Consider the following 26564-nt stretch of genomic DNA (forward strand, 5'->3'; position numbering starts at 1 on the left):
TGTTGCTCAAGATTCCACAAGGCCTTATTCTTGTTCCATTTTGGCCAATGAACCTGAAAATGCATAAAAACATAGAATTGGAGTTAATCTACATAAAATAATCAATAACTGGACTTTGTTAATGTAATTTAGGGCGCTTGAATATACATTATTCGGCGCTTATCACACCCCCAAACTTACATTTTGCTAGTCCCTTAGCAAAACTACAATGAAAAACATAAAGAAAAGACAACCATGGGCATGCTACTACAAAAATATCCTCCATGGTAAAATGAGATAGAAACATAGCTCAAATACAACTTGAAACAGACAAAAACTGGAGATGGGGTCATTGGGAAAACTACCTTGCATATATGAAGCATTGATACAAAAATTGGCTAAATACTTTTCTACATACATGCATCAACATCAAAGTCTATATAAATAACTCAATTATCATCTCTTGAATGGAAATCAACTCTAGCTTCAGTGAAAGTGAATTGGATTCTCAACATGCGGCTTTTACTTTCTTTTCCAATTCCAAGGCACAAGTTTTCAAGTCAATGAATTCCCTTTTACATGAAGTCCCTAAGGCATGATTTTATTTTCAAGACAATTTTTGTTGCTTGTTAACAATTTATTTCAACACATAAGCGAAACATAGAATGGTTGTGCAATGCTGAAGTCCCTTAAGCTTTCTAACCAACCCTTGTAGCAAGCGTTAGGCCAACAACTCCCAAACCAGATGGCTTTAGGGTGCTAAGTGTAGAGACACTCCATAGGGCTTAATAGCTCAAGTTGGAAAGGCTACGAACTCCAACGAACCATGTTTATTACTAGTTTAATTTTTTTTTGAATGACCGTGCAATGTTTAAGTCCCTTAAGCTTTCTAACCAACCCTTGTAGCAAGCGTAGGCCAACAACTCCCAAACCAGATGGCTTTAGGGTGCTAAGTGTAGAGACACTCCTAGGGCTTAATAGCTCGAGTTGGAAAGGCTACGAACGTCAACTGGTCATCATTTTTTTTTTTTTTAATAAAAGATACATGCCAAAGGTATCCATCTATCAGGTTCATCAAATCAGATTAACTAGGCCAAGGTCAAGGTCAATCAAGTTGCATGCCTCACAGTTAAGTTTCCAATGTGCATCTGTGCATTGTGAAGCTTATAAGAGTGTAAATCCAGCAAGAATCTAATTGAGGCATTTATACAGACTACATTGTATTTACATGATCATTTCAACTCAAATTTTTCTTTATTTTCAAAATTTTTCAATTGCTTCTATACACAAGGTATTAAACATATGTTTCATCTCCGACAAGTGTCAAGTTATACTATCATTGCTTAGCAAAAATTATGGAACCAAAAATATGCCAAGAATGCTTGATGCACCCCCAAACTTAAACGACACAGTGTCCTCAATGTGGACATGGATGCAAGTGAGAGACAAAAATGACAACGAGTATAAAAGGAACAACAATACCCAGGGGGAGGGAACGGCATTTGGAGACAAAAACCCCCAAACTTGAACTGGACTGCGCAACCTGGAAAGCAACATGAAGAACCAAAAGAAACAACCACAAACAGCATTAATAGCACAAGCATAAAGACAGAAAACGAATGTATCGAAAGTTAACAGAACATAAAGAATTTGCATTGCAAAAAGAGTTTACATGATGACAAAAAGAGCTGTACAGGGATCATGTCGACCAGAGCAACCTATACATAGCAAATTCTTACAGTGTAAAAGGAAAACAAAATATACAAGAGAAATAGTTACAGAGGAAACAAAAGAGAAGGTCCACACGCGCAACAAGCTACTGGCCAGAAGGTAAACGGGCGAGGATGGAATGGAGGAGAGATTGAGTCTTACGCCGTTCAGCGGAAGCCAAACGACGGTCCTCAGTAGCAACACGGCGATCTTCAGCAGCAAGACGACGATCTTCTTCAGCACGTGAAGAAGACTCACACAGAGCCTGAGTGCACGCGGACAAAGAATGCTCAAAACGATCGAGTCGCGCATGAATACCGGCAATGGAAGCCCGGATGAAAGCCTAGTCCTGGTGAGAGTCGACCGAAGGCTCTACCCGCGCAGTGGCTGCGGCGGTGGAAACTGCCTCAGAAGGAGGAGGAGGTGGAGCGTGGATGAACAGGGGGGCCGGAGGCGGAGGGGTACTAGAATGGCTCAGAACATTGATCCACCGGCGCTGGGTAAAAATTTTAATTTTGTCGCCTTTTGGTTCGTGGGGAGGAACAACGAAACCCTTGTGCTGAAGGAGTCGAGTGATGAAAAACGGCAAAGGCAATTTCCGATTTTCAACTCGCGGAGCCCGTGCATTATGAGCATCATGCCAAAACTTCATAAAGGTGGACCAAATGAGCTCTGGGATGGAGAACCATTGGCCTTGGTCCATGGCATATAAGGCTTGCAGAAAGAGGCCCCGACGCTCGGTGCTGTGCACCAAAGGGCAAACATTGTGCTTGAAGACAGTGTCAATGAACCATAGGCGTTCCGGAAGATTGGTCTTGCGGATAAAAGACCGGGGCCGAGTAGGATCGTCAATAGGGCAAATGGCAGCGGCAATCTGCGCTACAGTTAATGTATCCGGCTCCTCATATAAAGGGAGATTCTCACGATTGACAATGTCATCGGGGCACTCAATGGGGCAACCAGAAACCTGAATGATGTCGGTCATAGTGAAAGCATAGGCGGTGCCATCAATGGATGTAGTGAGAGAAATGGGTGGCTCTTCAGGGCACTGGAGATTCTGGTAGAAGAGGCGCACTACACGGGGGTAGGCAACCCTGGCAAGGGGTGCGCAAATGTGTTGCAGACGCCGGTTAGTCAATTCGGCGACAGCCCACGAAGTTGTGGGTAGAATGTCAAAGGCATCCGTGAGCGGAAATGAGAGTTCGTAGTTGAGTTGTTTGCGATCCCAAGGATCACGTGGTCGCTCACGAGTGACAGCACGGGCACCTGAAGAGGGTCGAGGAGGGCGAGAAGGACCGGCACGAGACATTTAGAGAGGTGGACTCGGTTGAGGAATTTCAGCGAACACCTGGCGTGCACCACAAAAAGGAGAAGATGGAAGTGAGTGGGATGGAGGAGCAAACCCAAAAAATTTGGCAAGATAACAAGCTCTAGCATAGAGCAACATCAACAACAAGCAACCCAAGCATCAACAAAATCACCGACATGCAATCCCATCCTCCTTATGATGAAATAAAGACAAGGAAAGGAGAAAAATAGGAAGCTCACATACCTTGGGACAGAATAGGAAATGGGAACTGCAGAGATGTAGGGGTGGTGGCAATGTGGGTGGGATGGTGGTGGATGAGAGATGGATTGGGTGGTTTGGGTAGAGAGAGGAAGTGGTTGCATGCATTTGGTGCATGGAGGGGTTGGTGGGTGGGGTGCCGAGAGCTGGGTGGTGTGAGGGGGTGAGGGTGTGGGAGTTTGGTGGGTTGAGAGGGAAATGGAGTGGGGAGGTTGGTTGGTTTGTTTTGTGGGTTGAGAGGGAGGGAGCTGCGAGAGAGAGAAAGGGTTTTAAAAGAGAGAAAAGAGAGCTTGGTTCGAGCACTCGAAGGCCCACTTCGAGTGCTCGAAATGGGGGCAGAGAGTTGGGTTTGGCATAGGGTGTGGGCAGGAGGAGTTCGAGCACTCGAAGCTTGGTCTTCGAGTGCTCGAACTTTGAGCAGTGGGTTGCAGGGAAGGGTGAGGGGTGGTGAGGGTGTTGCATGGTAGGTGGTTATGGTTGGTGAGGGTGTGAGGGGTGGCATGCATGCATGGGCGTGCATGCATGCATGGCCGAGAGGTGGTAGTGTTGCATGGTGTGGGATGGTGGGTTGTTGTTGTGTTGCCGAGAGAGAGAATGTGGGTTTGAGAGGGATGGTTTGGGTAGGTTGCAGGAAATGGGGTTGTTGTTGGGGAGGAAATGGTGTTTTGTGAGGAAGCCGAGAGTAGTGAGGGTGTGAGGGGTGGCATGCATGCATGGACGTGCATGCATGCATGCAGGGTGGTGATGGTCGTTTAGAGAGAGAGAGAGATGGTGGGTTTGGATGTGGGGGTTGGTATGGTGCATGGTGTGTATTGATATGTTGATGGCATAGTGGCCGAGAGATGGTGTGAGAGAAGCTGGTGTAGGTTGGTAAGAAGGGTGAGTTGATTCTTGCATGGTGGCTCATGCATTTGGGGAGGGTTGCAGATGGAAGGTGATTGCTGAGTGGTGGGTTTGGCATGCATGCATGGGCGTGCATGCATGCATGCAGTGTGGTGAGCTGGGTGGTGAGGGAGGTGGGTTTGGTGTGTGGATGGGGAGTTGGCTGCGAGGATGGGAGTTGGAGCACTCGAAATGGCCTTGTCGAGTGCTCGATATTGTGGCAGAGAGTGAGGGTTGGCTGGGGCATGGAATTCGAGCACTCATACCAGAATTGAGAGTGCTCGAAATGAGGGCAGTAGGTTCGGCAGTATGGATGGGAGAATTTGGAGCACTCAAATTGGAAGCTAGAGTGCTCCAAAAATGGGCAGTGAGCATGGGATTGATGGTGAAGACATCTGGAGCAATCCAAATGGAATTTAGAGTGCTCCAAAATGGGTAGTAGCTCATGGAATTTTGATTAGATCATTCGAGCACTAGAATCTTGGCCCAGTGAGCATTTTGAATGGATGCAAGTGCTGAAACAAATGTGTCAAACTTTGCAACATCTTGCTAATGCATGAATATAATTGGAAATTTTTTTTTTTTTTATTTTATTTTTTTTATTTATTTTTTTTTTTTAAATGTAACACATTTCCAATGTATGGATGAATTTTGAACTTTGCAAATTCATTCCATTCCAATGCATGGATGTAAAAATTTTTAAATTTGGCATGCCATTCCCATGCATCGAAAGATTTTTGAAGCTTTGCATGGCAGTTGGAAAAATATTTGAAAACTTTGCATGCCATTCCATGCATCGAAAATTTTTCATGTCATTCCCATGCATCGAAAAATCATTGCAAGCAGCAGCTTCAATTCAAGCCATGCATGGAAAATTTTAAAACGTTGCACATTATTCCAATCTAATGCATGGATGGATTTTTGAAGCTTTGCATGCATGGAAAGAAATTGAAATTTTGCATGGGACAATGCATGGGGAATTTTGAAAAATTTTCAAACATTGCAAATGCATGGAAAAAATTTTAAACAGTGCAAGAATTTCAATGCATGGATGATTTTGCGAAAATTTTCAAGAATGTATTACAAATGAGACATTATGCACATGAGTAGCATTCCCAAGATCCGATGAAATTGCTAGGAAGCGATGGAAATTTCCGGGAATGAAAATTAGAGTTGAGAAGGTCTAAGAAAAATCAAATTTTTGGCTTTTCTAAACCATTTCCCAGAAAATTTTGCAAGGCACGAGCAATTTCAAAAAGAAGCAAGCTTGGAAATTGAAAGAATTGCTTCCCTTGCTTTGCTAAATTTAATGTCGATAGCTAGACCAAGCTAGAGCAGGCACTACTCCTCATAAATGGGGTCCGTCAAGGGGACTTCCTCAACTTTTCGGGTTAGAATTGTGCTGTCAATGCAAGGCTTAAGCCTCTGGCCATTTACCTTGAAGAGTGATCCACTTGCAGGATCATGAAGTTCGATTGCTCCATGAGGAAAGACGGTAGTGACAATGTATGGACCATCCCATCTTGACCGGAGTTTACCGGGAAAGAGTTTCAAGCGGGAATTGAAAAGCCAGACCTTTTGTCCCGGGGCAAAAGACTTTTTGACGATGTGTTTGTCATGGAAAGCTTTAGTCTTTGCCTTGTAAATTTTTGCATTTTCATACGCGTCATTACGCAATTCCTCAAGTTCATTCAATTGCAACGCACGATTAGAGCCGGCTTGTTTGAGATCAAAATTGAACCTTTTTACGGCCCAATAAGCACGGTGCTCTAATTCTACCGGGAGATGACATGCTTTGCCAAAGACAAGTCGATATGGTGACATGCCAATGGGTGTCTTATAAGCTGTCCGGTAAGCCCAAAGTGCATCGTTTAGCCGTAATGACCAATCTTTGCGGTCCGGTCTAACCGTTTTTTCTAAAATGTGCTTAATCTCCCGGTTAGAAATCTCTACTTGACCACTCGTTTGAGGGTGGTAAGGTGTAGCAACCTTATGAATGACTGAATACTTAGCAAGGACGGATTTGAGATAACGATTTCAGAAATGAGATCCGCCATCACTAATGATTGCTCGGGGTGTACCAAAACGACTAAAGATGTGAGATTGAATGAAATGGATCACGACTTTATGATCATCGGTTTTGGTAGCCGCGGCTTCAACCCATTTAGACACATAATCCACCGCTACAAGGATGTACTCATAGCCATAAGAAGATGGAAATGGTCCCATGAAGTCAATCCCCCACACATCAAATATTTCAACAATTAAAATGTTGGTGAGGGGCATCATGTCTCTTCGGGACATGGATCCAAGTTTTTGACATCGTTCACACGATTTGCAAAAATTGTATGCATCCCGGAACAAGGTAGGCCAAAAGAATCCGCTTTGAAGGATTTTGTTAGCGGTCTTTTTGGCACTGAAATGGCCTCCACAAGCAAGAGTATGGCAAAAATTTAAAATGCTTGTGGCCTCGGTTTCAGGAATACATCGCCGGATGATTTGGTCCGGGCAATACTTGAATAATTCCGGATCTTCCCAAAAGAAATGCTTGACTTGGGAGAAAAACCGGTCCCTCTCTTGTTTGGACCAATGAGCTGGAATTTTGCCAACCGCAAGATAATTGACAATATCCGCAAACCACGGAAGAGTAGAATGTGAAACTTGAAGAAGTTGCTCATCCGGAAAGGAATCACGGATGGCTGCAAATTCTGAAGATTTCTCAATAAGTAAGCGAGAGAGATGATCGGCGACAACATTGTCGGTCCCTTTTTTGTCCCGGATGTCAATGTCAAACTCTTGAAGTAAGAGGATCCATCGAATTAAGCGGGGTTTTGTCTCTTTTTTCGCTAACAAATGCCTAAGAACGGCATGATCTGAAAAGACGATGACCTTGGAGCCAAGAAGATAGGAGCGAAATTTATCCAAGGCATACACCACAGCTAGCAATTCTTTTTCAGTGGTGGTGTAGTTCAATTGGGCATCGCAGAGAGTTTTGCTAGCATAATAAATGACATGCGGAAGTTTATCCACACGTTGGCCCAAAACCGCCCCTAATGCATAATCGGATGCATCACACATGATCTCAAAGGGAAGAGACCAATTAGGGGGTTTCATGATCAGGGCAGAGGAGAGGAGAATGCGAAGTTTGATGAAAGCTTCCATGCAAGCGTCATCAAAATTGAACGGAACATCCTTGGCTAAGAGATTACATAAGGGCCGTGAGATTTTGCTAAAATCTTTGATGAAGCGACGATAGAATCCGGCATGGCCAAGAAAAGAACGGATTTGACGGACGGAATTCGGAGGAGGAAGATTAGAGATTAACTCAACTTTTGCCTTGTCTACCTCGATTCCCCGCTTAGAAATGACATGTCCTAAAACAATGCCTTCTTGGACCATAAAGTGGCTTTTCTCCCAACTTAGAATGAGATTCGTCTCTTTGCATCTTTGGAGCACAAGAGATAAATTTTTGAGACACGAGTCAAAGGAGGAGCCAAATACGGAAAAGTCATCCATGAAAACTTCCAAGAACCTTTCAACCATATCGGAGAATATGGACATCATGCACCTTTGGAACGTTGCCGGTGCATTGCATAGACCAAAAGGCATGCGTCGATAGGCAAAAGTACCAAAGGGACATGTGAATGTTGTTTTCTCTTGATCTTGGGGGGCGATGGCCACTTGGTTATAGCCGGAATAACTATCAAGAAAACAATAGAAGCTTTGTCCGGCTAACCTTTCTAGGATTTGATCAATAAATGGGAGTGGGAAATGATCCTTCCTAGTTGATGAGTTGAGTTTACGATAGTCAATGCACACACGCCACCCAGTAGTGGTTCGTTGTGGCACGAGCTCGCCCGCTGAATTTTCAACAACGGTGAGCCCGGATTTCTTGGGGACAACTTCTGTGGGGCTCACCCACTTGCTATCAGAGATAGGATAGATGATTCCCGCATCTAGCAATTTGATCACCTCTTTCATGACCACTTCCTTCATGTTTGGATTTAACCGGCGCTGGACCTCTCTAGTAGGCTTTGCGTCATCCTCCATATGAATGCGGTGCATACAAATGGAGGGGTCAATTCCTTTCAAATCTGCCACTGTCCAACCAATAGCTTCTTTATGCTCTTGGAGCACCGCTAAAAGGTTGGTCTCTTGGTCTTTTTGAAGGTCCGAGGCAATAATGACCGGAAGGGTTTGCTTTGGACCAAGGAACACATACTTGAGATGGGCCGGGAGCGGCTTAAGCTCAAGTTGTGGCGGAGATAACAATGATGGGACCGGAGGAGTGGTGGAAAGTTGGGGAAGTGGTTCTTTTGGAATTTTCCAAGGAGGTACATCCATGATAGCATTAATATCAAGCAAGGAATTGACTTCTTGAATGGCTTGATCAACATCAAAGTTTGAGAAGTCAAAATGAGACATACAAGTTTCAAGGGGATCTTTGCTTAGGATGAAGGGGAGAGATTCTTCGACCACTTCATCAATGACATCCACAAGAAAACAATCATCCTCATTGGAGGGATGTTGAGTTGCATGAAAGATGTGGAGTTTGACTTGCATGTTTCCAAAAGCAATGTCCATCACCCCGGTTCGGCAATTAATTGATGCATTAGCCGTAGCTAAAAATGGTCTACCAAGGATCACGGGAATGTGCTTTTTTGGGTCATGGACTGGTTCCGTATCAAGAACCACAAAATCTACCGGGAAGTAGAATTTGTCCACTTTGATGATGACGTCCTCAAGAATACCTCGTGGATGCTTGACCGATCTATCGGCAAGTTGCAAAACCACGGAAGTCGGCTTAAGATCGCCCAAACCAAGTTGTAGGTAGACCGAGTATGGAATTAAATTCACACTAGCTCCTAAGTCAAGGAGGGCCCTCTCGATTTTGCTGTCACCAATGACGCACGAGATTGTGGGGGCACCCGGATCCTTATACTTCGGGGGAGTGCTGTGCTGAATAATAGCACTAACATTTTCAGTCAACCTCACTTTTTTTGGCAAATGATTTTTAGAAGTGCGCTTTTGAGTGCACAAATCTTTGAGAAATTTTGCATAGGGGGGGATTTGCTTGATAGCATCCAACAGGGGCAAGTTAATCTTCACTTGCTTGAAGACTTCCCACATGTCTTGAATTTTACAATTCTTGTTCCCAAAGTGTGTCGACTCTTGAAGACGTTGAGGAAACGGAGCTTTTGGCTCATAAGTAGTTTCCACATTTGGGGAGACATGTGTGGGATATCCGTGAATGGTATTGGGACAAGAATTTGGATTAGAAGAGCTTGAATTTGGATTTTTCAACGGCGAAACTTCTTCACTTTTGTCTCCATCGACCTTGTTGTCCACCACTCTACCACTCCGAAGGGTGGTGATAGCTTGAACTTGTTCATGAGTCGGCCCACTCGGAGGAGGGGTTTCGTCAATCACATGCATTCCTCTAGGATTTTCAAAAGGTTGAGAGGGAAGCTTGCCCTTGTCCTTTTGAAGCAATTGATTCACCGAGTTAGCTATTTGGCCTACTTGATTTTCGAGATTAGCTATGGATTGAGTATGAGAGTGAACCATTTGGAGAGTAGGCTGCAAGGATGTCAAGAGTTGCTTGTTGGCATCCATTATTTGCTTATTTAATGATTCCATCATTTGCTTGTTTGCAGCTACTATCTCGTCAGTTGGACACACAGGAGGTTGATTGGAGACATTTGGATTGTAAGGAGGACGGTAGCTTGAAGAGGCTTGGAAAGGTCTACCTTGATATTGAGAAGAGGGCTGATTTTGCCGCCCTTGGTTTTGGAATTGGGAATTCTGTGGGGCTTGTTGCCGCCATGAGAAATTCGGATGATCACGCCAACCCGGATTGTAGGTGTTGGAATATGGATTGTTCCCGGGCCGCGAGAACATGGCATTAGCTTGCTCTTGGTTGGGACTAGGAAATTGCTCCGATGTGGGGCAATCTTCCGAGAGATGGAATGGACTAGTACATGAAGCACAAACTGAACTTGCCGAATTTTGAGACAATGAAGGAGGAAGATGTGGTGCCATCAATTGATAGAATTTATGAGCGATGGCATCCACTTGAGATGATTCCTCCCTTATTGACTTTGGTTGACAAGGGTTGGTGTTGTTTGGAGTGGTTGCGGTCGGAGCCCTACGAGAATTGTGTTGAAGTGAATTTTCACTCAAATTCTCAAGTAAGGTCCAAGCCTCATCCGCATTCTTGGACATGAACATCCCACCACAAGAAGAATCAACCATGAATCTATGGGTTTCGGTCAAGCCGGCATAGAAAGCTTGCACTAATTGCCATTTTGGGATCAAATGATGAGGACACTTCCGAAGAAGATCTTGTAACCTTTCCCAACTCTCGTGGAGTTGTTCTCCATCAACTTGAGAAAAGCTTAGAATGGAACGCCTCATTTGGTTGGTTTTACTCACCGGATAATACTTCTTAAGAAATTCTTATTGCAATTGAGCCCAAGAAGTAATAGAGTTGGGAGCGAGGGAGTTCAACCAATATTTTGCCCTATCCTTTAGGGAGAATGGGAAGAGATGGAGATGAAGTGCATTGTCCGGAAAACCTCTCAACCGGATGGTTGAACAGATTTCAAGGAACTCATCAAGATGCTTGTATGGATCTTCATTATCAAAGCCATGAAATGATGGAAGCATTTGAATGGTACTAGACTTGATCTCATATTGAGCTGCATCGATGTTTGGCATCACTATGCAAGATGGAGAAGCATAGGTGGTAGGGATGAAATGATCTCTAAGAGTCATTGGCTCGATATTAGGAATTTCAGCCCTTTCATTCCCCGGATTTCCTACGTTATCCCCCATTATATTGAATCCAGTTTCAAGGTCCCTTGTAAGAGTGGGTTCCCTAAGGTTCCGTCTAAGAGTTCTTTCAAGAGAATTGATATCAATGGGCGAATCGATTGTGGGTAAGGAAAGTGACCTACGACCGAACATCAACAATAAAGCATAAACTCAACAAAGCAATTCATCAACCACAACTCCACATACGATGTTCCCTTTCTCCTCAATTATCAAGACGGAAAATGTAAATGGCCACGACAAGGACCGATGCTTTAATACAAAATTTAAACAGGATAAGAGCCTCAACAAGGGCTTCACAACTAAACTAAAACTAAATTTAACACATGCACAATATTCACAACTCGAAACTAGAAGTCACGAGACTTACCTGGGGTCCTCTAGACTTACAATTTGCTAGCATTCCCACGGCGAGCTTCGAGTCCCTAGAATCTTACAACACTTAAAACACAAAGGTGGTCAAAACACACAAGGAATATTCACAAGACACAATATTCACAATCAAACTAAATTTAACCCTAGAAACTTCGGTTGCTAAACCGTTTGCAGTCCCCGGCAACGGCGCCAAAAATTGATCGGTTGGTCAATTAACATCAACCTTCGCAATAGCACGAATCATTGTAAAATAGGGCTATTGGTCGGGTAAGTCGAACCACAGGGACTACGCTAGTCTAATACAACCTAAATGTCTAGAATCACTCTTAGAATGATGAAGGGTGTATAGAGGTTTTGTTGGATGTCACTTAAGCTAGGAAATTAAAAGTGCATAAAACAATAAATTGCAAGAATTCAAGGGAGCGAAGTACAAGTAAAGAAGGCTAGGGAAATGAATCCACCTCCATCCCTATACACATGCTAGGTTAAGATTAATTTAAGGGGAAAACAACATATATGATAGTCATGATACATAACAATACTAGGTTGCTATAATATCCTTAAGAAGTTCATTTAATTAGAAAGGCAAGAATAAACCATCAAAGGTTCACATGATCAACTACCTAAACTAAAATGTAGCTTAGAACATGCTTACTAAGCCAAGGATTATCAAGCCCTAATTTAAATGGTGAATGCACATAAAGCTAAGAATCAAGTATAGCCCATCAAAGGGAAACCCTAAGCCATGAACTATCTAGGTTCTCCAACTCCATGCCATTAAAACCATTCCGTGATCTAACTTCCATTGTCACCATGGAAGTGCAAGCAATATGATTAAGAAAAGCAACCATCCAAGACAAGATGAATAACTCACAATAATCATTTAAAACATTCAACATTCATTACAACAAAAATGAGGCTCTTGACCATGGAAAGACTATCAAAAATACATTGTGATCCCCAAAAATAAACTATACTAACACATGCTTACAAGGGAGGGGTTTCATCACCTCCCTAGATGAGGTTTAGTTACCCATTGGTGAACTAGAAGAAGGAAGAAGCATCATCCTCATCTCCATTTTCGAGCTCCTACTGTAGCACTCAAGAACACCCTTCTCCTTGCTCTCTTCTCTCTCCTTTCTCTTGCTCAAGATAAAGCTTAATGATATATGTGGCCTTTGGGTAGCCTTTTATGCTCCAACAATACCCTCTCTCCTCCAAGGAACACCTCCAACCACTTCATAAAGAAGGAAGATGGCATTGAGGAAACCAATGTGCAAGTGGGCTGAAATGAGCCATTTCCGAAGGGCATTCTGCCTGATTTTCGAGCACACGCTTGGTGACATCGAGCACTCTAACTTAGTGCAATGTGCAACATGCTCCTCTTGCTCAGTGCTGACCTATTTTGGGAAAACTGCTATAACTTTGTGCCCCGAACTCCGAATGACGATCTGTTTGAAGCTTTGGAGAGCTGATTCAGTGCTTTAAAAACTTCATGTTTTGATGAAGACCCAAATCTCAAGTCTGGTTGGTCGAAAATGGGGAGAAAGGAAGTACATCAGTGCTGCTAGGCAGTTCTGCGCACCTCTGTTGTGAAGATCATAACTCTCTGCTCCGAACTCCGAATGATGAATCACTTGAAGATTTGGAAAGCTTATTCAGAGCTCTAAATCTTTCATGTTATGAGGGAAGTCCAGTTCTCGAGTTTGGAAGGTCAAAATGGCAAGCAAAGTCCAGGCTCTACTGCTGCCAGAATTCAGCATTGGCACCTTTTGTTGCTCAAGATTCCACAAGGCCTTATTCTTGTTCCATTTTGGCCAATGAACCTGAAAATGCATAAAAACATAGAATTGGAGTTAATCTACATAAAATAATCAATAACTGGACTTTGTTAATGTAATTTAGGGCGCTTGAATATACATTATTCGGCGCTTATCAGTGTGTGTATATTTTTATTAGTTTATTTATTAATGGCAAGCGAACGCGTCGGTAAGGACAATAGAACGGTGTAGGAATGGGTTTAAAGGGAAATGAAAGCGCGAGTTTATCGGGTTCGATTATACCAGTACTAATGCACTGTATCCCATCATAACTCCGCACTTAAGTTTGCTTGGGTGAGAGTAGTTTTAGGACGGGTGACCCCCATAGAAGTCCTCACGTTGCACCCCTTTTTTGTCTGGTTTTGGATTTTTAATCTCATTAATGTTTGTGTATATCTTTATTAGTTTATTTATTTATGGCGAGTGAACGCATCGACAAGGGTAATAGAACGGGATAGGAATGGGTGTAATGGGAAATGGAGGCGAGAGTTTGTCGGGTGCGATCATTCCAGCACTAATGCTCCGGATCTCATCAGAACTCCGCAGTTAAGCATGCTTAGGCGAGAGTAGTACTAGGATGGGAGACACCCTGGAAAGTCCTCGTGCTGCACCATTTTTTGTACGATTTGGGATTTTTAATTTCATTAATGTGTGTGTATATTTTTATTAGTTTATTTATTTATGGCGAACGAACCCGTCGGCAAGGGCAAAGGAGCGGGGTGGAAATGGGTTGAAAGGGAAATGGAGGTGAGAGTTTGTCGGGGGCGATTGTACCAACACTAATGCACCGGATCCCATCAAAACTCCGCAATGAAGCGTGCTTGGGTGCGAATAGTCTTTGGATGGGTGACCCCCAAGAAAGTCTGCGTGTTGCACCCCTTTTTTGTCCAATTCTGATTTTTTTATTTCATTAATGTGTGTGTATATTTTTGTTAGTTTATTAATTTATGGCGAGCGAACGCGTTGGCAAGGGCAATAGAATGGGGTGGGAATGGGTTTAAAGGGAAATGGAGGCGAGAATTTATTTGGTGCGATCATACCAGCACTAATGCACTGGATACCATCAGAACTCCTCAGTTAAGTGCGCTTGGGTGAGAGTAGTACTAAGAAGGTTTACCCCCTGGGAACTATTCTTGTTGCACCCCATTTTTGTTAGGTTTCAAAATTTTATTTTCATTAATGTGTGTGCAAATATTTTTTTTAGTTTATTTACTTATGGGGAGCGAATGCGTCGGCATGGGCAATAGAACGGGGTGGGAATTGGCTTAAAGAGAAATGGAGGCAATAGTTTATCGGGTGCGATCATACCAGCACTAATGCACCGGATCAAATCAAAACTCCGCAGTGAAGCGCGCTTGGGCGAGAGTAGTACTAGGATGGGTGACCCCCTAAGAAGACCTCATGTTACACCCCTTTTTTGTCCGGTTTTGGATTTTTAATTTCATTAATGTGTGTGTATATTTTTATTAGTTTATTTATTTATAGCGAGCGAACGCGTCGGCAAGGGCAATAGAGTGGGGTGGGATTGGGTATAAATGGAAATGGAGGTGCGAGTTTGTCGGGTGCGATCATACCAGCACTAATGCACCGGATCCCTTCAGAACTCCGTAGTGAAGCGTGCTTTGGCGGGATTAGTACTAACATGGGTGACCCCTCGGAAGTCCTCGTGTTGCATCCCTTTTTCGTCCTGTTTCAAATTTTTAATTTCGTTAATGTGTGTGTATATTTTTATTAGTTTATTTATTTATGACCAGCGAATGCGTCGGCAAGGGCAATAGAACTGGGTGGGAATCTGTATAAAGGGAAATGGAGGCGAGAGTTTGTTGGGTGCGATCATACCAGAACTAATGCACTGGATCCCTTCAGAACTCCATTGTGCAGCGTGCTTGGGTGAGAGTAGTACTAGGATGCGTGACCCCCTGGGAAGTCCTCGTGTTGTACCCCTTTTTTGTCCGGTTTTGGATTTTAAATTTCATTAATGTGTGTGTATATTTTTATCAGTTTATTTATCAATGGCGAGCGAACGTGTCCGCAAGGACAATAGAACGGGGTAGGAATTGGTTTAAAGGGAAATGAAGGCAGGAGTTTATCTGGTGCGATTATACCAGCACTAATACACTGTATCCCATCATAACTCCGCAGTTAAGTGTGCTTGGGCGAGAGTAGTATTAGGATGGGTGACCCCTTTGGAGGTCCTCTTGTTGCACCCTTTTTTTGTCTTGTTTTGGATTTTTAATTTCATTAATGTGTGTGTATATCTTTATTAGTTTATTTATTTTTGGCAAGCGAACGCGTCGGCACGGGCAACATAACGGGGTGGGAATGGGTGTAATGGGAAATGGAGGCGAGAATTTGTCAGGTGCGATCATTCCAACACTAATGCTCCGAATCCCATCAGAACTCCGCAATTAAACATGCTTAGGCGAGGGTAGTACTAGGATGGGAGACACCCTGGAAAGTCCTCGTGCTGCACCCTTTTTTTGTTCGGTTTGGGATTTTTAATTTCATTAATGTGTGTGTATATTTTTATTATTATATTTATTAATGGTGAGCGAACGCGTGGGCAAGGGTAATAGAACGGGGTGGGAATAGGTTTAAAGGGAAATGGAGGCGAGAGTTTATTTGGTGCGATTATACCTGCACTAATACACTGTATCCCATCAGAACTCTACAGTTAAGCGTGCTTGGGCGAGAATAGTACTAGGATGGGTGACCCCTTGGGAAGTCCTTGTGTTGCATCCCTTTTTTGTCCAGTTTTGGATTTTTAATTTCATTAATGTGTGTGTATATCTTTATTATTTTATTTATTTATGGCGAGCGAACGCGTCGGTAAGGGCAATAGAATGGGGTGGGAATGGGTTTAATGGGAAATGGAGGCGAGAGTTTGTCGGGTGCGATCATTCCAGCACTAATGCACTGGATCCCATCAAAACTCCACATTTTTGCGTGCTTGGGCGAGAATAGTACTAGGATGGGAGACACCCTAGAAAGTCGTCGTGCTGCACCGCTTTTTTGTCCGGTTTTGGATTTTTAATTTCATTAATGTGTGTGTATATTTTTGTTAGTTTGTCGGGGGCGATCATACCAACACTAATGCACCGGATCCCACCAGAACTCCATAGTTAAACGCGCTTGGGTGACAATAGTTCTAGGATGGGTGACCCCATGCGATGTCCTTATGTTGCACCCCCTTTTTCGGATTTTTCATTTACTAATGTATGAGTATATTTTTATTACTTTATTTATTTATGGCGAGCGAAAACGTCGGCAAGGGCAATAGAACGGGGTGGGAATGGGTGTAAAGGGAAATGGAGGCGAGAGTTTGTCTGGTGCGATCATAGCAGCGTCAATGTCCAGGAACCCATCAGAACTCCCCAGTTAAACGCGTTTGGGCGAGAGTAGTACTAGGATGGGTGACCCCCTAAGAATTACTCGTGTTACACCCCTTTTTTGTCCAGTTTCGGATTTTTAATTTCATTAATGTGTATGCATATTTTTGTTAGTTTTTTTTATTTTTTTTTATTTTTTATTTTTTTATTATTTTTTTATGCCGAGTGAACGTGTCAGCTGGGGCAATAGAACAGGGTGGGAATGGGTTTAAAGGAAAATGGTGGTGAAAGTTTGTCGGGTGCGATCATACCAACACTAATGCACCGGATCTCATCAGAATTCCGTAGTTAAGCGTGCTTGGGTGAGAGTAGTACTAGGATAGGTAAACCCCTGGGAAGTCTTCGTATTGCACCCCTTTTTTGTCCGGTTTCAGATTTTTAATTTCATTAATGTGTATGTATATTTTTATAAGTTTATTTATTTGTGGCGAGCGAACGCACCGGCAAGGGCAACAGAATGGGGTGGGAATAGGTTAAAAGGGAAATAGAGGCGAGAGTTTGTCGGGTGCGATCATACCATCACTAACGCATCTGATCCCATCAGAACTCCGCAGTGAAGCGTGCCTGGGCGAGAATAGTAGTAGGCTGGGTGACCCCCTAGGAAGTCTTCGGGTTACTCCCCCTTTTTATCTGATTTTGAATTCTTTATTTCATTAATGTGTGTGTATATTTTTATTAGTTTATTTATTTGTGGCGAGCGAACGCGTCGGCAAGGGCAATAGAATGGGGTGGGAATGGGTTTGAAAGGAAATGGAGGCGATAATTTATCTTGTACGATTATACCAGCACTAATGCACCGGATACCATCAGAACTCCGCAGTTAAGCGCATTTTGGCAAGACTAGTAGTAGGATGGTTGACCCCCTGGGAAATCTTCGTGTCGTACCCCTTTTTTTGTTCGGTTTCGGGTTTTTAATTTCATTAATGTGTGTGTAAATTTTTCTTAGTTTATTTACTTATGGCGAGCAAATGCGTCGGAATGGGTAATAGAACGGGGTGGGAATTGGCTTCAAGAGAAATGGAGGTGATAGTTTGTTGGGTTCGATCATTCCAGCACTAATGCACCGGATCCAATCAAAACTCCGCAGTGCAACACGCTTGGGCGAGAGTAGTACTAGGATGGGTGACCCCCTGGGAAGTCCTCAAGTTGCACCCCATTTTTGTCTAGTTTCGGATTTTAAATTTCCTTAATGTGTGCAAATTTTTAGTAGTTTATTTATTTATGTTGAGCGAACGCGTCGGCAAAGGCAATTAAACGGGGTGGGAATGGGTTTAAAGGGAAAAGGAGGCAAGAGTTTGTCGGGTTCGATCATACCAGCACTAATGCACCGGATCCCTTCAGAACTCCGCAGTGAAGCGTGCTTAGGCGACTATTGTAATAGGATGGGTGAACCCCTGGGAACTCCTCATGTTGCACCCCTTATTTTTCCGGTTTCGGATTTTTAATTTCATTAATGTGTGTGTATATTTTAATTAGTTTATTTATTAATGGCGAGTGAATGCGTCGGCAAGGGCAATAGAACGGGGTGGGAATGGGTTGAAAGGGAAATGGAGGCGAGAGTTTGTCGGGTGCGATTATACCAGCACTAATGCACCCTATCCCATCAAAACTCCGCCGTTAAGCGTGCTAGGGAGAGAGTGGTACTAGGATGGGTGTCCCCCTAGGAAGTCCTCATGTTGCACACCTTTATTTTCTGATTTCAGATTTTTAATTTCATTAATGTGTGTGTATATTTTTATTAGTTTATTTATTTGTGGTGGCCGAAAGCGTCGGCATGGGCTATAGAATGGGGTGGGAATGGATTTAAAGGGAAATGAAGGCGAGAGTTTGTCTGGTGCGATCATACCAGCGTTAATGCACCGGATCCCATCAAAACTCCCCATTTAAGTGCGCTTGGGCGAGAGTAGTACTAGGATGGGTGACCCCCTGGGAAGTCCTCGTGTTGCACCCCTTTTTGTCTTGTTTTGGATTTTTAATTTCATTAATGTGTGTGTATTTTTTTATTATTTTATTTATTTATGGCTATCGAATGCGTCGGTAAGGGCAATAGAATAGTGTGGGAATGGGTTTAATGGAAAATGGAGGCGAGAGTTTGTCGGGTGCGATTATACCAGTAGTAATGCACCAAATCTCATCAGAAGTCCGCAGTTAAGCAAGCTTGGGCGAGAGTAGTACAAGGATGGGTGAACCCCTGGGAAGTCCTCGCATTGAACCCCTTTTTTGTCGAGTTTCGGATTTTTAATTTCATTAATGTGTGTGTATATTTTTATTAGTTTATTTATTAGTGGCGAGCGAACACTTCGGAAAAGGAAATAAACGGGGTGGGAATAGGTTTAAAGTGAAATGGAGCTGAGAGTTTGTCCGGTGCGATCATACCAGTACTAATGCATCGGATCCCAACAGAACTCCGCAGTGAAGCGTGCTTGAGAGAGAATAGTACTTGGATGAGTGACCTCCTAGGAAATCCGCGTGTTGTACCCCTTTTGTGTCCGATTTTGATTTTTTTATTTCATTAATGTGTGTGTATATTTTTTTTAGTTTATTTATTTTTTGCGAGCGAACGCGTCGGCAAGGGCAATCGAACGGGGTGGGAATAGGTTTCAAGGGAAATGGAGGCCAGAATTTGTCTGTTGCGATCATACCCGCATTAATGCACCGGATACTATCAGAACTCCGCAGTTAAGTGCGCTTGGACGAGAGTAGTACTAGGAAGGTTGACCCCTTGGGAAGTCTTCATGTTGCACCCTTTTTTGTTCGGTTTCGGATTTTTAATTTCATTAATGTGTGTGTATATTTTTATTAGTTTATTTTCTTATGGCAAGTGAATGCGTCGGCTTGGGCAATAGAATGGGTTGGGAATTGGCTTAAAGAGAAATGGAGGCAATAGTTTGTCGGGTGCGATCATAGCAGCACTAATGCACCGGATCCAATCAAAACTCCGCAGTGAAGCACGCAATTGGTGATCCCCTGGGAAGACCTCATGTTGTACCCCTTTTTTTGTTCGGTTTCGGATTTTTAATTTCATTAATGCGTGTGTGTATTTTTATTAGCTTATTTATTAGTGGTGAGCGAACGTGTCAGCAAGGGCAATAGAATGGGGTGGGAATGGGTTTAAAGGGAAATGGAGGCGAGAGTTTGTCAGGTGCGATCATACCAGAACTACTACACCAGATCCCTTCAGAATTCCACGGTGAATCGTGCTTGGGCGAGAGTGGTACTAGGATGGGTGACCCCTTGGGATGTCCTCTTGTTGCACCCCTTTTTTGTCTGGTTTTGGATTTTAATTTCATTAATGTGTGTGCATATCTTTATTAGTTTATTTATTTATGGTGAGCGAACGCGTTAGCAAGGGCAATAGAATGGGGTGGGAATGGATTTAAAGGGAAATGGAGGCGAGGATTTGTCTGGTGCGATTATACGAGCATTAATGCACTGGATCTCATTCGAACTCCGCAGAAAAGTGCACTTGGACCCCTTTTTAGTCCGGTTCCGGATTTTTAATTTCATTAATGTGTGTGTATATTTTTATTAGTTTATTTATTTATAGCGAGCGAATGCGTCTGCAAGGGCAATAGAAGGGGGTGGGAATTGGTTTAAAGAGAAAATGGTGGCGAGAGTTTGTCTGGTGTGATCATACCAGCACTGATGCACCAGATCCCATTAGAACTCCACAGTGAACTATGCTTTGGCAAGAGTAGTACTAGGATGGGTGACCCCCTGGGAACTCCTCGTGTCACACCCCTTTTTTGTCCAGTTTTGGATTTTTAATTTCTTTAATGTATGTGTATATTTTTATTAGTTTATTTATATATGGCGAGCAAACATGTTGGAAAGGGCAATAGAATGGGGTGGGAATGGGTTTAAAGGGAAATGGAGGCGAAAGTTGGTCGGGTGCGTTCATACCAACACTAATGCACCCGATCCCATCAGAACTCTGCAGTTAAGCACGCTTGGGCAAGAGTTCTACTAGGATGGGCAACCCCCTGGGAAGTCCTCGTGTTGCTCCCTTTTTTTGTCCAGTTTTGGATTTTTAATTTCATTAATGTGTGTGTATTTTTTTATTAGTTTATTTATTTATGGCGTGCGAATGCGTCGGCAAGGGCAACAGAACAGGGAGGGAATGGGTTTAAAGGGAAATAAAGGCGAGAGTTTGTTGGGTACGACCATACTAGCACTAATGCTCCGGATCCCATTAGAACTCCCTAGTTATGCGCGCTTGGGCGAGAGTTCTACTAGGATGGGTGACCCCCTGGGAAGTCCTCGTGTTGCATCCTTTTTTTGTTTGGTTTCGAATTTAAATTTTCATTAATGTGCGTGTATATTTTTTTTAGTTTATTTATTTACGGCAAGCGAACGCTTCGGCAAGGGCAATAGAACGGGGTGGGAATGGGTTTAAAGGGAAATGGAGGCGAGAGTTTGTTGGGTACGATCGTACCAGCACTAATGCTCTGGATCCCATCAGAATTTCGTAGTTAAGCGCGCTTGGGCAAGAATAGTACTAGGATGGGTGACCCCCTTGGAAGTCCTCCAGTTCCACCACTTTTTTGTTCGATTTCAATTTTTAGTTTCTTTAATGTGTGCGTATATTTTAATTAGTTTATTTAAAATATACGTACCCATTAAAGTATTCGATTTTTTTGTTCAATTTTCGATTTTTAGTTTCTTTAATGTGTGCGTATATTTTAATTAGTTTATTTAAAATATACGCACACATTAAAGCACACATTTAAAATATTCAATTTTTTTGTTCGATTTTTGATTTTTACTTTCTTAAATGTGTGCGTATATTTTAATTAGTTTATTTATTAATGGCAAGCGAACGCGTTGGAAAGGGCAATAGAACAAGGTGGGAATGGGTTTAAAGGGAAAAGGAAGCGAGAGTTTGTCGGGTGCGATTATACCAGCACTAATGCACCGAATCCCATCAAAACTCCGCAGTTAAGCATGCAAGGGCGAGAGTAGTACTAGGATGGGTGACCGCATGGGAAGTCCTCGTGTTGCACACCTTTTTTGTCCCATTTCTGATTTTTAATTTCATTAATGTGTGTATATATTTTTATTAGTTTATTTATTTGTGGCGAGTGAACGCGACGGCAAGGGCAATAGATCGGGATGGGAATGGGTTTAAAGGGTAATGGAGGTGAGAGTTTGTCGGGTGCGATCATACCAGCACTAATGCACCGGATCTCATCTGAACTACGCATTTAAGCAAGCATGGGCGACAGTAGTACTAGGATAGGTGAACCCTTGGGAAGTCCTCGTCTTGCACCCCTTTTTTGTCCGGTTTTGGATTTTTAATTTCATTAATGTGTGTGTATATTTTTATTAGTTTATTTATTTGTGACGAGCGAACGCGTCGGCAAGGGCAATAGAACGGCGTGGGAATAGGTTTAAAGTGAAATAGAGGCGAGAGTTTGTTGGGTGTGATAATGCCAGCACTAATGCATCGGATCCCATCAGAACTCCGCAGTGAAGCGTGCTTGGGCGAGAGTAGTACTTGGATGGGTGACCCACTAGGAAGTCCGCATGTTGCACCCCTTTTTTTTATCAGATTTTGAATTTTTATTTCATTAAGGTGTGTGTATATTTTTATTAATTTATTTATTTGTGGCGAGCGAACACATCGGCAAGGGCAATAGAGTAGGGAGGGAATGGGTTTAAAGGGAAATGGAGGCCAGAATTTGTCTGGTACAATCATACCAGCACTAATGCACCGGATACCATTAGAACTCCGCTGTTAAGTGCGCTTGGGCGAGAGTAGTACTAGGATGGTTGACCCCTTGGGAAGACCTCATGTTGCACCCCTTTTTTGTCCGGTTTTGGATTTTTAATTTCATTAATGTGTGTGCATATTTTTATTAGTTTATTTATTTATGGCGAGTGAATGCGCCAGCAAGGGCAATAGAACGGGGTGGGAATGGGTATAAAGGGAAATGAAGGTGGGAGTTTGTTAGATGCGATCATACCAGCACTAATGCACCGGATCCCTTCAGAACTCCGCAGTGAAGCATGCTTGGGCGAGGGTAGTACTAGGATGGGTGTCCCCTTGGGAAGTCCTCGTGCTGCACCCTTTTTTTGTCCGATTTCGGATTTTTAATTTCGTTCATGTGTGTGTATATTTTTATTAGTTTATTTCTTTATGGCGAGCGAACGCGTCGGCAAGGGCAACAGAACATGGAGGGAATGGGTTCTAAGGGAAATGGAGGTGAGAGTTTGTTGGGTGCCATCGTACCAGCCTCAATGCTCCGAATCCCATCAGAACTCCGCTGTGATGCGCGCTTCTGTGAGAGTTCTACTAGGATTGGTGACCCCCTGGGAAGTCTTCGTGTTGCATCATTTTTTTGTTTGGTTTTGGATTTTTTATTTCATTAATGTGTGTGTATATTTTAAATAGTTTATTTATTTATGGCGAGCGAACGCTTCGACAAGGGCAATAAAACGGGGTGGGAATGGGTTTAAAGGGAAATGGAGGCGAGAGTTTGTTGGGTGCGATTGTACCAGCACTAATGTTCTGGATCCCTTCAGAACTCCGCTGTTAAGTACGCTTGGCCAAGAATAGTACTAGGATGGGTGACCCCCTAGGAAGTCCTTGTCTTGCACCCCTTTTTAGTCCGGTTTCGGATTTTTAATTTCATTAATGTGTGTGTATATTTTTATTAGTTTATTTATTTGTGGCGAGTGAACGCGTTGGCAAGGGCAATTGAACGGCGTGGGAATAGGATTTAAGTGAAATAGAGGCAAGAGTTTGTCGGGTGCGATCATACTAGCACTATTGCATCAGATCCCATCAGAACACTGCAGGGAAGCGTGCTTGGGTGAGAAAAGTACTTGGATGGCCACTAACTAGGAAGTTCGCGTATAGCACCCCTTTTTTGTCAGATTTTGAATTTTTTATTTCATTAAGGTGTATGTGTATATTTTTATTAATTAATTTATTTGTGGCGAGCGAACGCATTGGTAAGGGCAACAAAATGGGGTAGGAATGGGTTTAAAGGGAAATGGAGGCCAGAATTTGTCCAGTGCGATCATACCAGCACTAATGCACCGGATACCATTAGAACTCCACAGTTAAGCGTGTTTGGGCAAGAGTAGTACTAGGATGGTTGACCCCTTGGGTAGTCTTCGATTTGCACCCCTTTTTTGTTTGGTTTCGGATTTTTGATTTCATTATTGTGTGTGTATATTTTTATTAGTTTATTTTCTTATAGCGAGCGAATACGTCGGCATGGGCAATAGAATGGGGTGGGAATTGGCTTAAAGAGTAATGGAGGCAATAGTTTGTCGGGTGCGATCATACCAGCCCTAATGCACCGGATCCAATCAAAACTCCACAGTGAAGCGCGCTTGGGCGAGAGTAGTACTAGGATGGGTGACCACTTGGGAAGTCCTCGTGCTGCACCCCTTTTTTGTCCGGTTTTGGATTTTCCATTTCATTAATGTGTGCATATATTTTTATTAGTTTATTTATTAATGGCGAGCGAACGCATTGGCAAGGGCAATAGAATGGGGTGGGAATGGGTTTAAAGGGAAATGGAGGCGTGAGTTTATCGGGTGCGATTATACCAGCACTAATGCACCGTATCCCATTAGAAATCCGTAGTTAAGCGTGTTTGGGTAAGAGTAGTACTAAGATTGGTGACCCCCTGGGAAGTTATCGTGTTGCACACCTTTTTTATCTGATATCGGATTTTTAATTTCATTAGTGTGTCAGTATATTTTTATTAGTTTATTCCTTTGTGGCGAGTGAACGCGTCGACAAGGGCAATAGAATGGGGTGGGAATCGGTTTATAGGGAAATGGAGGTGAGAGTTTGTCTGGTGCGATCGTACCAACACTAATGTCCTGGATCTCATCAAAACTCCCCAGTTAAGCGCGCTTGGGCGAGAGTAGTGCTAGGATGGGTGACCCCCTAGAAAGTCCTTGTGTTGTACACCTTTTTTATCAGGTTTTGGAATTTTAATTTCATTAATGTGTGTGTGTATTTTTATTAGTTCATTTATTTATGGCTAGCGAATGCGTCGGCACAGGCAATAGAATAGGGTGGGAATGGGTTTAAAGGCAAATGGAGGCAAGAGTTTATCGGGTGCGATCATACCAGCACTAATGCACCGGATCTCAACAGAACTCCGCAATTAAACAAGCTTGGGCAAGAGTAGTACTAGGATGGGTGAACCCCTGGGAAGTCCTCGTATTACACACCTTTTTTGTTCGGTTTTAGTTTTTTAATTTCATTAATGTGTGTGTATATTTTTATTAGTTTAAATTTAAATGGAGGCGTGAGTTTATCGGGTGCGATTATACCAGCACTAATGCACCGTATCCCATTAGAAATCCGTAGTTAAGCGTGTTTGGGCGAGAGTAGTACTAAGATTGGTGACCCCCTGGGAAGTTATCGTGTCGCACACCTTTTTTTATCCGATATCGGATTTTTAATTTCATTAGTGTGTCAGTATATTTTTATTAGTTTCCTTTGTGGCGAGCGAACACGTCGGCAAGGGCAATAGAACGGGGTTGGAATAGGTTTAAATTTAAATGGAGGCGAGAGTTTGTCGGGTGTGATCATACCTGTAACAAAGCATCGGATCCCATCAGAACTCCGCAGTTAAGCGTGCTTGGGCGAGAATAGTACTTGGATGGGTGACCACCTAAGAAGTCCGCGTGCTGCATCCTTTTTTTGTCTGATTTTGATTGTGTGTATATTTTTATTAGTTTATTTGGTTATGGCGAGTGAATGCGTCGGCATGGGCAATAGAACGGGGTGGGAATTAGCTTAAAGAGAAATGGAGGCAATAGTTTGTCATGTGCGATCATACAAGCACTAATGCATCGGATCCAACCAAAACTCCACAGTGATGCGCGCTTGGGTGAGAGTAGTTCTAGGATGGGTGACCCCCTGGGAAGACCTCATGTTGCACCCAATTTTTGTCCGGTTTTGAATTTTTAATTTCACTAATGTGTGTGTATATTTTTATTAGTTTATTTATTTATGGCGAGCGAACGCGTCAGCAAGGGCAATAGAACGGGGTGGGAATGTGTATAAAAGGGAAATGGAGGTGAGAGTTTGTCGGGTGCAATCATTCCAGCACTAATGCACCGTATCCCTTCAGAACTCTACAGTGAAGCGTACTTGGGCTAGAGTAGTACTAGGATGGGTGACCCCCTGGGAAGTCCACGTGGTGTACCCCATTTTTGTCTAGTTTTGGATTTTTAATTTCATTAATGTGTGCGTATATTTTTATTAGTTTATTTATTAATGGTGAATGAACGCGTCGGCAAGGGCAATAGAACGGGGTGGGAATGGGTTTAAAAGGAAATGGAGGCGGGAGTTTATCGGGTGCGATTATACCTGCACTAATGCACCGTATCCCATCAGAACTTCGCAGTTAAGTGTGCTTGGGCGAGAGTAGTACTAGGATGGGTGACCCCCTGCGAAGTCCTAGGGTTGCCCACCTTTTTCGTCCGGTTTTCGATTTTTAATTTGATTAATGTGTGTGTACATTTTTATTAGTTTATTTTTTTATTGCGAGTGAATGCGTCGGCAAGGGTAATAGAACGGGGTGGGAATGGGTGTAAAGGGAAATGGAGGCGAGAGTTTTTCTAGTGTGATTATGCCATCGTTGATGCCCCGTATCCTATCAGAACTCCCCAATTAAGCGCGCTTGGGCGAGAGTAGTACTAGGATGGGCGACCCCCTGGGAAGTACTCGTGTTGCACCCCTTTTTTGTCTAGTTTCGGATTTTTAATTTCCTTAATATGTGTGTATATTTTTGTTAGTTTATTTATTTATGGCAAGCGAATGCATCGGCAAGGGGAATAGAACCGGATGGGAATGGGTTTAAAGGGAAATGGATGTGAGAGTTTGTCGGGTGCGATCATACCATCGCTAATGCATCGGATCCCATCAGATCTCCGCATTGAAGCGTGCTTGGGCACGAATAGTACTAGGATTGGTGACCCCCTAGGAAGTCCTCGTGTTGCACCCCTTTTTTGTCTGATTTCAATGTTCTA

General features: G+C 43.1%; 9 non-coding genes and 37 pseudogenes across 9 annotated transcripts; all 46 read left to right on the top strand.

The window, feature by feature from the left end:
* Positions 1 to 13662: 13662 nt before the first annotated feature.
* On the top strand, positions 13663 to 13781 carry LOC132297407 (5S ribosomal RNA; annotated as a pseudogene).
* A 146-nt stretch (positions 13782 to 13927) lies between these two features.
* Positions 13928 to 14046, top strand: LOC132297519 (5S ribosomal RNA; annotated as a pseudogene).
* A 147-nt stretch (positions 14047 to 14193) lies between these two features.
* LOC132297446 (5S ribosomal RNA) lies at positions 14194 to 14312 on the top strand (annotated as a pseudogene).
* Positions 14313 to 14461: 149 nt separating this feature from the next.
* Positions 14462 to 14580, top strand: LOC132297383 (5S ribosomal RNA; annotated as a pseudogene).
* A 147-nt stretch (positions 14581 to 14727) lies between these two features.
* Positions 14728 to 14845, top strand: LOC132297346 (5S ribosomal RNA). Its single transcript, XR_009479205.1, has one exon. It is a non-coding gene; the product is annotated as a 5S ribosomal RNA (ribosomal RNA).
* Positions 14846 to 14992: 147 nt separating this feature from the next.
* Positions 14993 to 15111, top strand: LOC132297397 (5S ribosomal RNA; annotated as a pseudogene).
* Positions 15112 to 15258: 147 nt separating this feature from the next.
* LOC132297440 (5S ribosomal RNA) lies at positions 15259 to 15377 on the top strand (annotated as a pseudogene).
* Positions 15378 to 15524: 147 nt separating this feature from the next.
* Positions 15525 to 15643, top strand: LOC132297516 (5S ribosomal RNA; annotated as a pseudogene).
* A 147-nt stretch (positions 15644 to 15790) lies between these two features.
* On the top strand, positions 15791 to 15909 carry LOC132297324 (5S ribosomal RNA). Its single transcript, XR_009479185.1, has one exon. It is a non-coding gene; the product is annotated as a 5S ribosomal RNA (ribosomal RNA).
* A 147-nt stretch (positions 15910 to 16056) lies between these two features.
* Positions 16057 to 16175, top strand: LOC132297538 (5S ribosomal RNA; annotated as a pseudogene).
* A 63-nt stretch (positions 16176 to 16238) lies between these two features.
* Positions 16239 to 16357, top strand: LOC132297513 (5S ribosomal RNA; annotated as a pseudogene).
* Positions 16358 to 16494: 137 nt separating this feature from the next.
* LOC132297443 (5S ribosomal RNA) lies at positions 16495 to 16613 on the top strand (annotated as a pseudogene).
* A 180-nt stretch (positions 16614 to 16793) lies between these two features.
* LOC132297368 (5S ribosomal RNA) lies at positions 16794 to 16912 on the top strand (annotated as a pseudogene).
* A 147-nt stretch (positions 16913 to 17059) lies between these two features.
* Positions 17060 to 17178, top strand: LOC132297448 (5S ribosomal RNA; annotated as a pseudogene).
* Positions 17179 to 17325: 147 nt separating this feature from the next.
* LOC132297508 (5S ribosomal RNA) lies at positions 17326 to 17444 on the top strand (annotated as a pseudogene).
* A 148-nt stretch (positions 17445 to 17592) lies between these two features.
* Positions 17593 to 17711, top strand: LOC132297494 (5S ribosomal RNA; annotated as a pseudogene).
* Positions 17712 to 17856: 145 nt separating this feature from the next.
* On the top strand, positions 17857 to 17975 carry LOC132297509 (5S ribosomal RNA; annotated as a pseudogene).
* A 147-nt stretch (positions 17976 to 18122) lies between these two features.
* On the top strand, positions 18123 to 18241 carry LOC132297452 (5S ribosomal RNA; annotated as a pseudogene).
* Positions 18242 to 18388: 147 nt separating this feature from the next.
* On the top strand, positions 18389 to 18507 carry LOC132297322 (5S ribosomal RNA). Its single transcript, XR_009479183.1, has one exon. It is a non-coding gene; the product is annotated as a 5S ribosomal RNA (ribosomal RNA).
* A 146-nt stretch (positions 18508 to 18653) lies between these two features.
* On the top strand, positions 18654 to 18772 carry LOC132297517 (5S ribosomal RNA; annotated as a pseudogene).
* Positions 18773 to 18918: 146 nt separating this feature from the next.
* LOC132297459 (5S ribosomal RNA) lies at positions 18919 to 19037 on the top strand (annotated as a pseudogene).
* Positions 19038 to 19184: 147 nt separating this feature from the next.
* LOC132297487 (5S ribosomal RNA) lies at positions 19185 to 19303 on the top strand (annotated as a pseudogene).
* Positions 19304 to 19696: 393 nt separating this feature from the next.
* Positions 19697 to 19815, top strand: LOC132297515 (5S ribosomal RNA; annotated as a pseudogene).
* Positions 19816 to 20179: 364 nt separating this feature from the next.
* On the top strand, positions 20180 to 20298 carry LOC132297392 (5S ribosomal RNA; annotated as a pseudogene).
* A 147-nt stretch (positions 20299 to 20445) lies between these two features.
* On the top strand, positions 20446 to 20564 carry LOC132297436 (5S ribosomal RNA; annotated as a pseudogene).
* A 147-nt stretch (positions 20565 to 20711) lies between these two features.
* On the top strand, positions 20712 to 20830 carry LOC132297404 (5S ribosomal RNA; annotated as a pseudogene).
* Positions 20831 to 20977: 147 nt separating this feature from the next.
* LOC132297534 (5S ribosomal RNA) lies at positions 20978 to 21096 on the top strand (annotated as a pseudogene).
* A 347-nt stretch (positions 21097 to 21443) lies between these two features.
* On the top strand, positions 21444 to 21562 carry LOC132297318 (5S ribosomal RNA). The gene has a single exon (XR_009479179.1). It is a non-coding gene; the product is annotated as a 5S ribosomal RNA (ribosomal RNA).
* A 147-nt stretch (positions 21563 to 21709) lies between these two features.
* Positions 21710 to 21828, top strand: LOC132297506 (5S ribosomal RNA; annotated as a pseudogene).
* Positions 21829 to 21975: 147 nt separating this feature from the next.
* LOC132297333 (5S ribosomal RNA) lies at positions 21976 to 22094 on the top strand. The gene has a single exon (XR_009479193.1). It is a non-coding gene; the product is annotated as a 5S ribosomal RNA (ribosomal RNA).
* Positions 22095 to 22242: 148 nt separating this feature from the next.
* On the top strand, positions 22243 to 22361 carry LOC132297408 (5S ribosomal RNA; annotated as a pseudogene).
* Positions 22362 to 22508: 147 nt separating this feature from the next.
* Positions 22509 to 22627, top strand: LOC132297308 (5S ribosomal RNA). The gene has a single exon (XR_009479170.1). It is a non-coding gene; the product is annotated as a 5S ribosomal RNA (ribosomal RNA).
* Positions 22628 to 23040: 413 nt separating this feature from the next.
* Positions 23041 to 23159, top strand: LOC132297454 (5S ribosomal RNA; annotated as a pseudogene).
* A 147-nt stretch (positions 23160 to 23306) lies between these two features.
* On the top strand, positions 23307 to 23424 carry LOC132297524 (5S ribosomal RNA; annotated as a pseudogene).
* Positions 23425 to 23573: 149 nt separating this feature from the next.
* On the top strand, positions 23574 to 23692 carry LOC132297468 (5S ribosomal RNA; annotated as a pseudogene).
* Positions 23693 to 23839: 147 nt separating this feature from the next.
* LOC132297330 (5S ribosomal RNA) lies at positions 23840 to 23958 on the top strand. The gene has a single exon (XR_009479190.1). It is a non-coding gene; the product is annotated as a 5S ribosomal RNA (ribosomal RNA).
* A 147-nt stretch (positions 23959 to 24105) lies between these two features.
* On the top strand, positions 24106 to 24224 carry LOC132297453 (5S ribosomal RNA; annotated as a pseudogene).
* A 147-nt stretch (positions 24225 to 24371) lies between these two features.
* Positions 24372 to 24490, top strand: LOC132297536 (5S ribosomal RNA; annotated as a pseudogene).
* Positions 24491 to 24637: 147 nt separating this feature from the next.
* Positions 24638 to 24756, top strand: LOC132297428 (5S ribosomal RNA; annotated as a pseudogene).
* Positions 24757 to 24843: 87 nt separating this feature from the next.
* LOC132297389 (5S ribosomal RNA) lies at positions 24844 to 24962 on the top strand (annotated as a pseudogene).
* A 145-nt stretch (positions 24963 to 25107) lies between these two features.
* On the top strand, positions 25108 to 25226 carry LOC132297342 (5S ribosomal RNA). Its single transcript, XR_009479201.1, has one exon. It is a non-coding gene; the product is annotated as a 5S ribosomal RNA (ribosomal RNA).
* A 129-nt stretch (positions 25227 to 25355) lies between these two features.
* Positions 25356 to 25474, top strand: LOC132297528 (5S ribosomal RNA; annotated as a pseudogene).
* Positions 25475 to 25622: 148 nt separating this feature from the next.
* On the top strand, positions 25623 to 25741 carry LOC132297425 (5S ribosomal RNA; annotated as a pseudogene).
* A 147-nt stretch (positions 25742 to 25888) lies between these two features.
* LOC132297348 (5S ribosomal RNA) lies at positions 25889 to 26007 on the top strand. The gene has a single exon (XR_009479207.1). It is a non-coding gene; the product is annotated as a 5S ribosomal RNA (ribosomal RNA).
* Positions 26008 to 26154: 147 nt separating this feature from the next.
* LOC132297510 (5S ribosomal RNA) lies at positions 26155 to 26273 on the top strand (annotated as a pseudogene).
* Positions 26274 to 26420: 147 nt separating this feature from the next.
* On the top strand, positions 26421 to 26539 carry LOC132297414 (5S ribosomal RNA; annotated as a pseudogene).
* Positions 26540 to 26564: the final 25 nt, after the last annotated feature.

This window comes from Cornus florida, unplaced genomic scaffold (assembly GCF_030987335.1).
Source record: "Cornus florida cultivar Cherokee Brave unplaced genomic scaffold, ASM3098733v1 CherokeeBrave_3.0.0_Hap2_Chr02, whole genome shotgun sequence".
NCBI classification, from domain to species: Eukaryota; Viridiplantae; Streptophyta; class Magnoliopsida; order Cornales; family Cornaceae; genus Cornus; species Cornus florida.